Source organism: Micrasema longulum, unplaced genomic scaffold (genome assembly GCF_059751315.1).
Source record: "Micrasema longulum isolate JH-2025_06_02 unplaced genomic scaffold, ASM5975131v1 h1tg000354l, whole genome shotgun sequence".
Taxonomy (NCBI): domain Eukaryota; kingdom Metazoa; phylum Arthropoda; class Insecta; order Trichoptera; family Brachycentridae; genus Micrasema; species Micrasema longulum.
In genome coordinates this window covers 438,926-454,856 of record NW_028277556.1, presented here as the reverse complement: position 1 = coordinate 454,856, position 15,931 = coordinate 438,926, and the positions used below count along the sequence as shown (strand labels likewise).

Sequence of the window (15,931 nt, the reverse complement as noted above, 5' to 3'; positions counted from 1 at the left end):
CAAGTGTACATATTATATTTTTTACAAATGTTAATAAAGATTTCGCAAAAACGATGAAACCGGACGGTGAAGTTGCACAAAATTGTTGATTTAAATATCACTTTTCTCTGATTCCTATAATCAATTGCTATTAACACCCACCAACAACTTTTACTAACAAACGTATTAGTTTTGTCAGTCAACATCTAAATAAAAATAGTTCTTACTCAGCGAGAGTTTTAAGAAAACAACTAAATACGAAAACATAAATTTACCGTAGTAACTACAACATTAACGTATTTCATCATTAACTCACAAACGCAAGAGTAATTCGACAGGCAGTAATGACTTGATCATCATAAAGTCAAAAATAATTTATAGTTAAATTGGTTTCATATAGCTTACATCACGTTTTATAAACATTTCTGTCATAAACACATATTCGCAAGTAACTGCAATTATCTGAAAATTTTGGCTCATGTAGAATTAGAGTAAAAAAACACAGGCAAAATTGTTGTTGAAATTCGCCGTTTAAAATTAACATTAAAGTTACGGAAACAAATACTTTTACGACAAGGCATAAAATAATTAAATCGACAAACCAAAAGTTGTAGATAAATCAACACTAAAAAAACATTAATATATTTATATATAAATTAATAACGTATTGCGCTTTTAAATGCAGTCATTAATTACCATTAATTTGATCTCAGAATCAATTTACTAAAAAAACATGTTTAATTAAGCTGCCTCAAAGAATTTGGGGAGAGAAAATAAATTTTCGGAAAAATTAAATAAAATAACTCATCATCATCATTAAACCCTTACACGTATCTGATGGTGCATAGGGCAATGTATTGCTAATATGAATGCTGCGTGCCTCGATCATCTGTTACAGGAAAGCAAGGTGAAGTCTCACATTTCAGGTTCCACTCCAGTGGCAGCTTGCTCACCACATACCGCACACCGTATCTGAAGACTTTAGTCTTCTTGGCGGTGCCCACTTACGAGGAAAAAAATCTCGTTGCTTAACAAGAAAAACTGCCCACAGGAGCCCTCTGTAATTTGGTAGCCTTAGCATCTTTATGCTGAAAGAAGGTAATCCAAAAATACGCGATCCGTACTTTATTGGATTGAATAAAAAAGGGAATTTTTCACAGACTGAGATTAAATTTACTAGACATAATCAATTTAATTTAAGAAGCTACCAGATCTGTTTGTCTGACAGGACCTATGGCTAGCAAAAAAATGTTGCATTAAAAAACTATCTTTTTATACATATTTTTATATGGGAGTTGCTTTATTATTTACCTTGCTTATAATAAACAAGGTTTATTTATAAAAAGGTGGATTTTTCTGCAATTTAATTTCTTTCAATTTATTTAAACTGTTAGGATCAGGTGGGATAAATTTATGTGGACCAATCGGGAACTTCTCAGCATTTGCTTATGTGGAGAGGAAACCACTTAAAACTCTTCAGGAGAAGCCGGCCTGTGGGCAGTAGTCAACATGCCTTCCGTTCCACTAGAGGAGTGTTCGGCATTTTCTTCCCTACTTTGGTTTATTTAACCAATTGCCTGCACTATATTGACCATGTATGATGCTACCTCTCGTGTGAGTTCTTTATTACCTATCACCGATAGGATGTTGCGTAGATCCTCACCCGGGCTTCTGCATCGTGCCTTCAGCTGTTGCCTTTTTAGCTGAAAAAGGAGCAATGCATCAACAGGTGAGTTTTAAAGAAGAAATTATTATTAAAATAAAACTTTGTTATCAGTGTTACACAATTTTATTCTTTTACAAGAACACAACTATAGTTTCGGGAGAGCAGTCCTCCCATCAACGGGTGATATTAAACTAATATAATAAACACAGAATATTGTTCACAATGTCATCGAATCTAAACAAAAAATAAACAGATTAATCAGTGAAACTTAGAGCAGGGGTTTTTTTTTCTTATCTAAGGTGTTGGCATATAAATGGTATTTATTTAGATTCGATGACATTGTGAACAATATTCTGTGTTTATAATATTAGTTTTATATCACCCGTCGGTGGGAGGAGTGCTCTCCCGAAACTGTAGTTGTGTTCTTGTAAAATAATAAAATTGTGTAACACTGATAACAAAGTTTTATTTTTATAATAATTTATAATGAAGTATTACGAAGTAAATGCCGATTCAATTAAAAAAAAATTTTAAAGAAGTTTAAGTTTATGTTTTGAGAGTTTTAAAGAGAAAAAACTACTTTAGACTCTCCTAGGAATTAAACTAGCGGTGGAACTGCACTCAGTGGTTCATAGGTCACAGTCTGTGACATGAAGGTAAGGTGATCGGTCCTACACTTTAGGCACCAGTCCAGAAACAATGAAATATTGCAGTTTAAAAAACCTTCCCAAGAATCAAACCTAGTAGTTCAACAATGGTGAGCGAACGTGACAACAACTGAACTGCGAGTCGGACTTTTCTTCACCCAATTTTATTTTTTAAATCTTTAACTGAGAGTTGAGAGTCAAACGTAGTCTTCCAGGATTTCGTTTAAATTTTAAACATCCCACTGTATTCTTCATCTGCCCGAAAATGGACGATAAAATAGCTACGGCACATGAAAAATCGAAGAATTTAAAAGAATGAAACAAATGAAGAAAATGTAATTGTCATACGTCATTCAACTTCAAATTATACAATATTCAATTCTTTGTTTTGCCTTTAAAAAATGCTATTAATATATTTGTACTTATTTTGTTTTTTAATTTAGTTATTCATTTTTTAACATTTTTGTTGGCCTCATGGTGTCATGGTCAGCGCGTTAGCCTGCCATACAAGAGGTCTCGGGTTCGATTCCCGGCATCGTTGATGTAAAATACTTATTTTAAAGGGTGTTTTCACACTATAATTTTTCATAGTCTCTGGACTGGTACCTGAAGCGTAAGACTGATCATCTTACCTTCATGTAACACAAATGATCAAGATACGCTGTGATTGGTGTACCGATGCAGTGCCCTATGCACCATTAGACACATAATAAACAATGATTAACAATGATTAACAATGATTAATAATAAAAATAATGTGACATCACTGGGGTTTCCCGTGCCGAGGACACTTAACAATATAATTTGTTTTTTTTTCTGTGAGCATATACAAAGAAGACTTAATAAATACAGAGAGAAATATCAAAATTTTAAAACAGTTTTAAACACACCGTGTTTATGCTAATACATATTTAATTTATGTGTACCCATAATATTTATATTTTAAAACGCACAATACAAGAACAAAAACATTTTATAAACTTTATATTTGTAGAGCTTGTGATTTAATATTGGTTTGAGCGACTGAGACAAGTTATATTATTTATTATTCATCGAGATATCTTCGATTTGATAACTTTTTGATTTTTTTTGAAAAAAAAAACAAATTGCACACTACGGTAGTATATCATTATGTCCCAATCCTAACATTCTAAGTTTTTCATTACACTGTGAATCGTAGTATCCCAAGTTTATACTTCCTTTGAAAACTGTTTTACTCCCGTTACCAAATATTATTAAGCACAATCAAAACAACTTAACATGTGTAAACATCAATATATTACAACACAGATGAAGAACATTTTAGAGAAGGTAATAAAGAAGTCTAGGAATCGTGTACATTATTTTAATTAATAAATATTTTATATCTTCTTAAGTTTAAAATATTTTGAACACATATGGCTCCTACATTTTGAAAGATATTTTTATTTCCATTATTTTTTTTATGTATTAAAAAACTAAAAAATGGAGTTTGTTGTTTATTTTTTTACGTAAGTATGATCTCAAAAATAATGCTTATCTAAATTATGGGATCTTTATCAAAATCTGATCGATGAAAAACAATGCGCCTCTTATTGATTTTAATCATGAATAAATCGTTTAAGTTTATTCTATCAAATTTAGAATATCTGTTAATTTAACCATATCAATGAATCAAAATATATGAAAAAACTATTTTTCCCCTTCATTTGCCGACAGTCAATAATCCAATTTGAAAAAAAAATAATTGAATTACATAATAGATAAATATGATATCTAAATGTTAATTATTAAAGGAGTGTAAATTTAATGTTACGAGTATTAGTACTCTCTTAAATATGGTTAAATGAAAAAATTCATCTTGCCATATGATATTTGGAAATAATAGAAATTTGAAAATGTAAAATATTGTTATATTGTAAAACTGTTATGTGGCTGTGATGTCACACTACTCGACATTAGGACACAAGACTTGATATATCTCTGTTATTTTTTTAAATGATGATTTCGTATTTTTTGTAATCTTCAAATGGACATTTTTACACTCGATTTGGAAAGTAAAATTTGTATAACTATGCTAAATGTTAAAATAAAAAATATTTATCCTTGCTACGCGAAGAATTAATGTCCGCTAATTCAGCAACACATCTATACAGATACCTTATACAAGAGAGATCACGAAGATAAAAGTCATAACAACGAAGACAGAGACGCTGTTCTACGGCGGGTGTTGTCTAAAAAAGATTCAGTCTTCAGTTGGTTGATGACAGCGATGGGGGACGCACGCGCGTAACATGAGCGGCGTATTTGTGATTTTTCATTAATTTTTCTATAACAGGGCTAAATTAAATATTAAGCAGTATGACTTCATGTTTTTTTTTCAAATGTCTGAACTTTAGAATATTTCGTCTTTTACTAGCAGTAAAACAATGTTACACCACCGCGCGCAAAGGGATTATCTCCCACAGTCTTTTAAGAGTTAAAAGCTTTCCAATGTTCAAGAGATAAGTCATAATTGAATGCATAGATTTGTGGAATATAAATATCATCGATTCCATATCTGCACTCAAGGGTGCATAGGACACTGCACTGGTATTCTAGTTGCAGTGAGCCTGGATCAATTATTTAATTACTAATTATCAAAGGTGTACAAAATTATAATAATCTTCCCAATGAACTAAAAACTATTAAAAATAATATATCAATAAATAAATTTAAAGTAAATCTAAAGAAATTTTTTGCACTCGTGTAAAAACTACATCAAATTTTAATTAGTATGAATGTATTATTGTTTTATGTTTTTTCTTTATATATCCTTTGCTTTTTTTTCTCATGTACTCGTATTTAAAATTTTATAAACTCTTATAAATAAACAACTACAACAAAGTAAGTCACTCTCCAAGCACAAGAGTTAGTCTCTTTTTTTGGAGAGTTACAGTGACAACATTTACTAGATGTGTAAAAGTAGATATGTATAGAATTTTTAAAAAACATGTACCTTTTATGAAATTTATCAATAAAAAAAAATACTTTATTAAAAATGCCAATATCCAAAGTTACACAAATACAAACATGAAATTGTACCACCCATAAAAACACAAATTTTGTCACGCTTTTGTATATTTTCATTGATTTTGTTGTTGGATTGAAATTAAACGAAGTGTTTGATTTCCTAAAAAAATGCAGCTGATATCCAAAAAAGTATTATAAAAAAAGAGTCAAATGTGAAATGTTACCGAATATACCCTAACAAAATTTAAAAAAAATGATTCCTCTCGCTTGTCAACATCATTCGAATATAGTATAGGTAGTTGGTAGCAAAGTAAAAATAGTTCCGAAACATTTTCATAGCAATTTCAATTTGAAGTGCGCACACCGTCAGTTTTGCCTATTAGTTGATTTGAAAATATTTCCACTTAGAACAGTTATTCCGAATTCCGATCAGTCATCAAATGTAGAATGGATAAACTTCACCTAAAATTTAAACGATTTGATTGAAATACCTCTGGCTTTACACTGTGTACAATATTGACCTAACGCTTTTATGCTCTGGAATTCCAACCGCCGGACCATCCATTTCGAAACTGCAAAACAGCGCAGAAAAATAATTTAATAAAAATGCGGTTTCGAACGAAATGGTGTGGTGAATGTTTTAACCCCGACCTATAATTTTACGTTAGTTTGCTTTTAAGTTTGCATATCAACAACATAAATTAAATAATCATAAAACTCGCAGATGGGAAGATACGCGCATCGTTCTTCATCTGTCAACAAAAGAAAAAATACATTCAAGATTAAAATAATTTCAATGATGCTGAAGGTTGGCAATCGTATTTAAAGAAAACAAAATGTAAAACGTGGTAGTTATTCTACAAAACTTAAATTTCTTCTGTGATAGCCGTTTTAGATAAACACGCAAATAATGTGATTGTCGTTTACACTAAAATTAAAACATAAATCTTTATCTTTATATTATATAATTCCTATGTACGTGTGATGTCACTGAACTTCTTCTAAACGGCTTAACCGATTTACGTGCGGTTTTCAGAGAAATATAGGTCTTTACGTTGTGCATGTTCGTAGAAATTAAAATCTTCAATCAAATCTGTAAACAAATAAGTAAGGAGCATAAATGTTTTATTCATCAATCTACCAGGGTTACATTCGAGGAGAATGCATTTACAAAAAAATGGAAAGATGTTGTTTTTTTGTGAAAAAAATAAGTTTGATTTTGAATGTTTACAAACAGCATTTGTTTTTTGTGGATCTTAATCAGACCCTTTCCTTAAATTCCTTATAATTTCTACGCATTTATGTATTTCACTGGATTTTTGGTAATACTAAAATAACATTAAATTTCATACATAAAAAAAAACTCGTTTTCTTACACAAGTACACCCTTCTAATGGTGAGAAGACCGGAGTTTGACGTTTGCAAAAAGAATACCATATTTGAAAAACATTTATTTTATGTTTTGGAATTCAACCATAAACAAGTACCCAGGAACCTACTTAAATTCAATATTTGAATATAATCCATTTTTAGTTTTGAAATTTAAGTACCAGGGTATTTATAAACTTATCAATGAAAAGTCTTTTTTCAAGCTTATAGCAGGAAAACCAACGTTTGGGCAGGATGTCTGTCGGGTCTGCTAGTTACTTGTAAATAGACAAAGATGTGAACGTTTAAAATTCCATCTTTGAAAATTTTTATTTTTCTATTATTACTGACGTGGCTTTATTTTATATGTACTACAAAGATGTTCATAATCAAACCGATGGTAACACTTAAAAATAAATCCTGATAAGGAAAACCGAGTTTAGATAAGTCCGCCTCGTAGTGTAGTGGTCGGCGACTTCGTCTACCATGCTTGAGGTCCCGGGTTTCACCAACAATTTTCACTAACAAACTCAAATGCTCCAAATAAAGTTTTATGTCATGACTAAAAAATACCTACTTATTTTAAGACAATTATTTTACATGTACGGGTTAAAAAAAAAAAAAAAAAATTTTTATGGGCAAATTTGATGGAATGATGTTATTACCATTCAAAGTTTCTAAGTGTGTCGACATTCCCAAAACGTCACCTCGACCCGTATTGATAATTCGCTAAAGTCCTACTCGCATAGTGTTAATGATATATGTACATATTTACAGATATGGTTTGTAAAAGATATAATGTTCAAAGAGGCTATAAAAAGATGGATAGTGAAGTTTGGTAAAAGTAAAATGGATTGTCTCATTCGCCCAAACCAATATGAAATCAACTGCTCCACAAATGTATAGTTTATGTTATGTTTTTGTTCTTTTATTGTGCGTTTTATAATATATATAGTATAGATGTACATAAATCAATTAAAAATATGATTATGTAGAGTTTAAAACTGTCTGAACATTTTGTTATTTATCTCTGTTTATTAAGTTAGTCTTCTTTGTTAATTCTCAAATGTAAAAATATTTAAAAAAAAGTATATTGTTAAGTGTCCTTGGCACGGGTTACCCCAATGAGATCACATTATTAAAATTTTTGATTATAGTTTAAAATGAAAAAATATGAATAAATAAATGAACTCTCACAACCTCATTAAAATAATATTTATTTTACATGACATTCTTTGGGTTGGGGCTGATTGAGAATACAATTGTGTGTGAAAAAGGATCAGAATCCTGAATGAATGATTTCATCTCGATGGCTACTCCCGTGTTAAAATTCTGAATAAGAAAACCAAGTGGAGATAAGGTAACTTTGTAGTGTAGTGGTTCGCGCGTTCGCCTACCATGCTAGAGGTCTTGAAATACTGATTAAAAAGGTGGCTCTGAACTGCAATATTTCATGTTCCTGGTCCGGCCCCAGAAGTGTCAAAGTGATCATCTTGCATTCATGTAACAGATAATCGATATGCACTGCATTTCCTATCCACCATCGGGTCTGGATAGGGAAGGGGTATGATGATAATGAGTTGAGTCAGGAATATTCTGTGAAATCTCTGGAACGGAATGGACGGAAACATGCTATGAATTATAAAGTTTTGTGTATAAAAAATGGTACATTTCTTCTTCTTACTAAATTGTAAATCTTACACAATTCTCATATTCTCAAATATGTACTATAATTCTTAGAAAATCACTTTTTCCATTCGTTTTTTATGTTTATTTATCCTAAAAACTTAAATAAAAAATAAATGGTCATAAACACAAATTATTGATGAAGAAAAATATTCTAAAAAATGTACCGACGTTTGTAACGATTTTAACAAAACAAATAAATAATTTACAAAATCCCTCAAGTGGTACTGAAAATGATTAAATTATGACTTGTCAATTCAGTTTTGAAACAATTACCGAAAAAGATGTAAAAAATGTTATTGAAGTCTGCGAAGAGCAGCAGGGCAAATCATCTATATAATCGATTATGCGCAGCTTCCCATTACATTTCATAATATTTTTCAAAGTTATTTAAAGTAGGGAAAAATAAATGAAATAATTTTAATTAAAGACACTGGATTCAAAGTTTTTCATGTTGAAAATAAAATTTCAAAATTAGACAACTTAGAAATCTTAGAAATTAAAAAAGCGATTACTAATAAGAAAACAATAAAATATAACCAAATGAACAATATTTCTTTTCGTCCTCTCCTGTCTTACTTCGAAAATTATGATATCAAATAACCACCTGTGTAAGGAAAAAACGACTTGATTTATTGGGTCCACGTGTAGTATTTAGTGAACATGATAAAAATAAAAAAGGAATCAATTCATTAGTTACGTAAACCTTGACGAAGAAGCTCGTTTGCTTTGAAACCAGTCGGTGAAAAATAAAAATTAGTGGTCAAAAACAAACTTGTTTTATTTATTTTATTGAAATAATTTACATTTATTATAAATTAACGTCGCCGTTCACATCTTCCTCAAAAATTAAATATAAACATCTATAAGCGCACCCAGCGCCTAGCCCGTTCCTAGTGGGAGAAATAAACTGGCAGATTACTGCAGCTTATTTCTTCATACAAAATGTATACTGTATTATAACATCTCAAAACCCAGTCGGTGTTTTTACCCTCTTTGAGTAAGCCAGCAGATTACAGATATTATTTGAAGCTTCTCTATTTGGAGATTAGCGTTTCGAACATTATTTCTTAGGACCATTTTCCATTGATAGTATACTGTTGACATATGACACCATTTCTTTCATCTGCCCGTCTAAGTTAGTGGCGCTTTGCTCTGCATTTTTAAAAGTAAACGAAGCGGACAGTGACGGTCACGTGCACTTGCAACATTTTCGTTGCAATATTATAGCGAATGTGTCTAATTTTTTTTTGTTTATTCAGGAAAAAACACATATTAACGTTTCCTGTTACGCAAAAGTAAAACAATGTTCTTTTACATAATGGAGAGTGACGTCTTGTAAGAATGTGTTTATTTTATTTTTAGCTAGTAAAAATTGAAAATTACAAAAAAAATATTCGGTGTTTTCAATTCGTGCTACTCAATTTTTTTTTTAAATAATAATTTTATTATACTTGCATATTTTAAAATATATTTTATTCTTTCAAAGATGTGTATTTATGTACTGTATTAAAATAATGAAAATTATAACTCTCATTTGTCGCGAAGATATAAATTCTCTGTTGATAGGTAAAGGTAAAAGGTAAAGGTAAAGGGAGTTAAGTCAAGTCAACGAATAAATTATTATAGTATATTCGTTGACTTATCCCCTTTTACCTTATCAACACAGAATTGTTGTTAAAATTGAAGTGGTGGGTTATAGGTAATAATTATTTTAACTAAAAATAAGTATGTATTCTATCTTCTGCTGTAAAGGTGAAGCAGAGAGATGAAGTTGTTTTCACACAAAACCGTAGAAAAAAATAGCCGTGTACATACTTTGTAATTTATATGTACATATCGAACCTATAGGACGAAAATGACTTAACTCAAAAACTCTAAAAATGAGTAATGTAGTGAATCATAAACGACTTCAATGAACATTATCCATCTTTCTGCATTAAAAAAAACGCAGCATTTGGGTGGGAATAGGACTCAACAGTTACATCGGTCTCTTTATTACTCAGAGAATTTAGGTTCCATGTCAGTACGGAAGCGATGCAATTAGTGTTGTGTTTACAATGCTGTGTGTAGGACGCAACTCAGAGAAACATGTAGTGACCGAATGCTGGTTGAGTCGATTTTATTCCGGTAGAAATGGTATGTTTAATTATTTTTTTTTAAGTGATTTATTTAAGTGAATGTCATTTTATCATTTAAATTATCGATAATCTTAGTGACTAATTCACGTTTATGGCATTTCGTGAATTAAAAAAAACATGTCTTTGGTGACCAGATCTGACCTTATAAAAATAATGCCACCGTCTCATTTATCAAAGTGCTTTAGTTAATTTTTTGAAATCTAATAATGACTCATTAAACAATTTTCTTGGTAAAACTTATAATAATTCATTTTTATGGAGAATTTTTTTCATAAACTCATAGCTGAAAGCCTTCGGTGTAATTTTTAACTCAAAATTTGATGATTACTTTGAAAAATACGAAAAAATTAACGCAAAAATACGAAGGTGTCACAATTTATATTCTTCTTTTGTGATTTCTCAAAAATATGTTTTTTTAAATTGAGTCGTTTTCGTCCGAAAGCTGCGATATGTACATGCAGGTAAAAGTAACGAAAAAAATTATAATTTACCCATAAATAAAGTCACCGTTTGCCACTGAAGTGCAGCTAGTTCATGGTATAATATGATAAGCGTTAAGACCATTAAATAAATTATGCCAAGAAATATAAAATTCCTATTACTTACTTGTATATAATAAAATAGTCTAAAGAAAAAAGTGATTCCAAGTCAAACAAAATATATGATATAGTAACTCGGATATGTAAATTTGGAGATGCAACAAACTTCACAAATAATCAACACAAATCTGTTAAAAAACTACTTTAATATTCCCTTCAGAAAAACACAATGCACATCAGCATGGTATTAAAGAAACCTTAAGTTCACAAGATGATGTAGCTAAATTAACTTCGCTAATTTATATGAGTTTTGACGATTAAAGGTATTTTTTTACTTAAAGAAATTCTTTTGGCAGTATATTCGACGATCAATTAGGCAAGACCCTATATCTATAATTTAGATATTAAAATGCTAAGTGTTCTTTTACTTATTTAACTGACCAATTAGCGCTTTCACCTTTAATTAGGTATCTTTGCACTGGAAACATTATATGGAAATGAAAGCATGAATACATACCAAATTATTATTAAACAATGAACATCGGAAAAAAAATCGAAAAGAATTCAAAAATATTTATTTGCAAAAGAAAGAATATTATAGAAACAACATAAATATGTTTGTATCTTTTTCGAATGTTTAATGTACTGAAAAAATATTTAGCTTTGTATGAATCAACTCAATATAATTTTCATCAATCTAAAGTCACGTATAAAAAAATTGGTCAAGTAAATAAATTAAAATGTACCAATTATTTTAATTTATGGGAAATGTGAAAATATAAGTAATTACCCAATTAAAATGGAATTCCATTAGGCATTTTCAAAAAATAACATCAATCTAATGTACTTTCGGTGTATTTAATTTTGACGCTTATTTTCTCCGAGATGGTTCGATCAATAAATATTTTATGTTGAACTTACCAAGAATCGAATTCGATACTTCGAACATGGTAGGCAAACTAACCAACTACATAAAATACCTTAAGCAGAATATTCTCCACTTGATTTCAGTTTTCAGGATTTTTTTCCTAGAGTCCGTAGACATTGAAACGGAAACAATGATATTTTACTTTAATTAAAAAAGGTATCTTCTGAAAATGTTATCAATTGGAGCGTTATTTTACTATTGCTATTTGTTTGTAAGGGCACCTTTATAACCGTTGTGCCAGCCTGAAAATAACCATCTCAATACTGAACGTACATACTTGAGTGTCTTTACTTCCCCGTATTTACCTACTTTAATATCATTACTTTTGAAGTAAGTATAAGTTGGAAAGATTCCACAACTCTCTTAAATGAACTATACTTGGAGCTTTGCCCAGAGACTTTAAAATACTAAAAGACAAGTGTTTTTTTAACACTGTAACTTGATGCATATTCTAATGCAATGAACATTTTTCATTCGTGAATATTGTTTATGTCTCCCAGATTTAATTTGCTGTCTCGTATTTGTCGCTTATTTTTAAAGTTTTGACGTAAACTTTTTGCATAATTTTTAACCAATGGACTTTCCCGTATCCAGGTGGAAACAAAAAATGCGGTTATGTGTGTGAAATAAAACCAAAACCCTGAACACTGTTTCTGACTTGATGGCTTCTCTCAGGTTAAAATACTTAAGGCAATAGTAAATTGTTGAAACGAATAAAAGGACATTTTACAACAGAGATGAAGAACATTCAATAGAAGGTAATAAAGAAGTCTAGGCATCTACAGGGCGTATGACCTGTCAATGGCTAGTTTAAGTGGCCACTTTACACACTGTGTAACATTCACCATTCTGCCTATATTTGGACATGTATATTCCTTCAATTCTTTCATCTGTTGATGTTTGTGAAGTTAAAGAGCTGAAACCTTTATTTATGCGGGTGAGATTCATCTAATTGAATTATTTCAACTACATACTAGGCAACGCCTGAAAATATTATTTTTTCAATTTCTATACTTCTTCATGGACCAGGTAATTTATCAACAATATTTTGAGTTTGTCCAAATTTTTGTAGACAAGGTCTGGATTCAACTCCCTGGGGAGCTGTTTATATTAAAATTTTACAACAGAGATGAAGAACATTCAAGAGAAGGAAGGAAGAAGATCTTCTTTATTACCTTCTCTAATAAAGAAGATCTTCTTTATTACCTTCTCTAATAAAAAAGATCTTCTTTATTACCTTCTCTTGAATGTTCTTCATCTCTGTTGTAAAATGTTAATATAAACAGCTCCCTAAGGAGTTGAATCCAGTCCTTGTCTACAAAAATTTGGACAAACTCAAAATATTGTTGAATAAAAGGACACAAAATGACGAACGAACATAAGTGAGCAGAACGAACGGTCTGTTGATGTCTGTTAATAGTCCGCCTTTTCCCGAATGAGTTTTTTTGTGGTTTCCTCTTCTTTAAGCAAATGCGGAGAAGTTCCTTAACAAAGCCGTTGCTGATTAACTCCGTCAGATCCTCACCCAACACCTAACATAGTTAGAAAGAACATACCCTTTGCAGTAAATATAATCATCATCAGTAGCGCTAGAGCCCGTTGTGGGCCCTGGCCTCCTCCAGAATTTGCTTCTATTCCTCCCTGCACCCTGTGGCTCTTCTCCAAATCGTCTGGCCGATTGCTCTAATGTCACTTTCCACATTATCTTTCTTTTTTGGGGTACGGTTATCATTCATTCTGTGCACATGGCCCAACTATTGTAATCTTCTTATTTTGATGAATTGTGCAATGTTGGGTTTGATATACAGTGCCTTTAATTCGTGATTAAACCGTCTCCTCCACACTCCGTTATGGTTGACAGCACCAAATATCTTCCTTAATATTTTTCTTTCAAATACTAATACCTTATTTTTATCTCTTTTGGTCATAACCCAGCATTTGGCACTATATATATTGGCCGATCGGAGGAGAGTTTTGTAAATAATGGTCTTAGTTTTATTAGTGAGAAATTTGGATCCCAGATGTTTAAACCATCCATAATCATATCTGTTTGCTGCTGATAGCCGTGGTCTAATCTCGGTATGAAAATTAAATATAAGCTTTGAATAAATATAATAAACAAGGCAAAATATAAGCAACTAAATTAATAAATTTAAAACTTTCATTTAAAAATCTTGATAAAAGAAAACGAGTGGAGATTAGCATGCTTCTTGGCAAATTGGTAAGGGTGTTTGTTTACCAAGTCTGAGATTCCGAGTTCGATGCTTTGCGTGGTTGTCATAAAGTATTGATATAAAGTGGTGATTTTCACTTTATTTCATAATCCGTTTACTGGAGCGTAAAACAGATTAAATTGCTTTCACGTATCAAATGAAACCGGAACCTCTTGAATGATAGACTAATTGACTAACCATTGTATCACTGAACCTTAAATAAATAAATTGACAACAAAACAGAGCGTATAGATTGTTTTTTTTGTTGCGCAAAAAATATTTTTTGCGCCCTCTTTCAATTTTTACTTGATGAAGTTAAATCACCGTTTTAGTGAATTAACTATCATTCTTGATAAACGATTATCTCTGAAACGTGAGTTCCCAGAGTCGTAAATAAGACCTAATTATTTTTTTTATTACCAATCTAATATACTTGTTCGAAGAGCTTCTTTCCTGCATAGTCCCATGTGACGCCATATAAATTTAATGGTGGCAGTTGCATCCGGGCGTGAGCTGGTTACTTTAACTAAAAATATAGGGCGCTCTTCACGGACACGGAAATTAATACAGCTGAATGAAAGTTACCGTAGGTATATTACATATTATTTTAGAGCCCCCAACACTAAATAGATGTACGTATATGTATAATTTTGAGTTTTTCACTCGCTTTCTCTTAAAATAATTTGAGTGTAGATTAACTATATACGCACTGTATATATAAGATTTTGCTGGTTCAGGGTTGGAGCTCCTATCCTAGTTGAATATTGATAGATGACACGAAGTAAATATTACATGGCGAATTTATTTATATATTTACAGCAGTCGACAATGATAAATTACATAAAAAAGATACGGTTTAAAGACAGACCAGCAAAGTTTCTAAATAAAAATCATACGTTTCAAATTACATCATTTGACATGATATTATGTATCGCATTGTACATGTGACGTTCGAAGTGGCCGTTTTAGGCATTATTCATTTTAAAAGTAATCGGCCCGTACTCATTGATATTTTAATCATAATGGAAATATTTGCTTAATGCCATTGTGGTACTTTTCAATATTTTTTTGTACTAGAGTTGTATTAAAATAGCGTAGAACAAAGCTACGTACATCGCGTAGTTACTAAATATTTTATGTTTGAGTAAGTATTCACAGAACCACAGAAAACACAGAAATTAAAAATGACATTTCACACATATTATGTACTTATATGGTACAAATATGTATTCGCAAAATTCAGTGTGTTGGAGTAATTTATTTAGCCTATCAGCAGTGACTTTATGTTTCCCAACTGAGCTATCTCAAAATATACACTTAATTCTTTTTTTTTTTAATATGAATTTTCTCTGTTTGATCTAAATAAAATACAAAAATGAATAATTTTATCAATGTCCTTATTGACAAAATACGTGTCTATTGTAATTCGAATAATCTGCACGCAAGATTCATTGAAAATGAAACGATTTGTCATGTTTACCACATAAGAGTTTAATATAATATATTTTAATACAACTATTTTCAAGTATTCTGAATTACCCATCATTAAGTGTAAACACATATGAATATATATGTAAATTCATATTTATAAAATATTTTAAACTCTTATGTGGTAAAAAATTCAAGGTGTTTCATTTTAAATAAATTCAAACTGATTTTTCACAGAGTAAATGCGAAAATAATAAATAATGTAATCTGCACGTTGTTACGAGGAAGGTACAAATAAGATACACAGATTTATCTTCTTCAAAACGAAGGATTTAAGGTCACATG

The 15,931-nt window shown here is 30.7% G+C and overlaps 1 protein-coding gene across 4 annotated transcripts in view; it reads left to right on the top strand.

Annotated features, from left to right (window-relative positions):
* LOC148282248 (ras-related and estrogen-regulated growth inhibitor) overlaps window positions 1–15,931 on the top strand; it is a 106,832-nt gene that overhangs the window by 15,094 nt on the left and 75,807 nt on the right. The gene's annotated exons all lie outside the window — the stretch shown is intronic.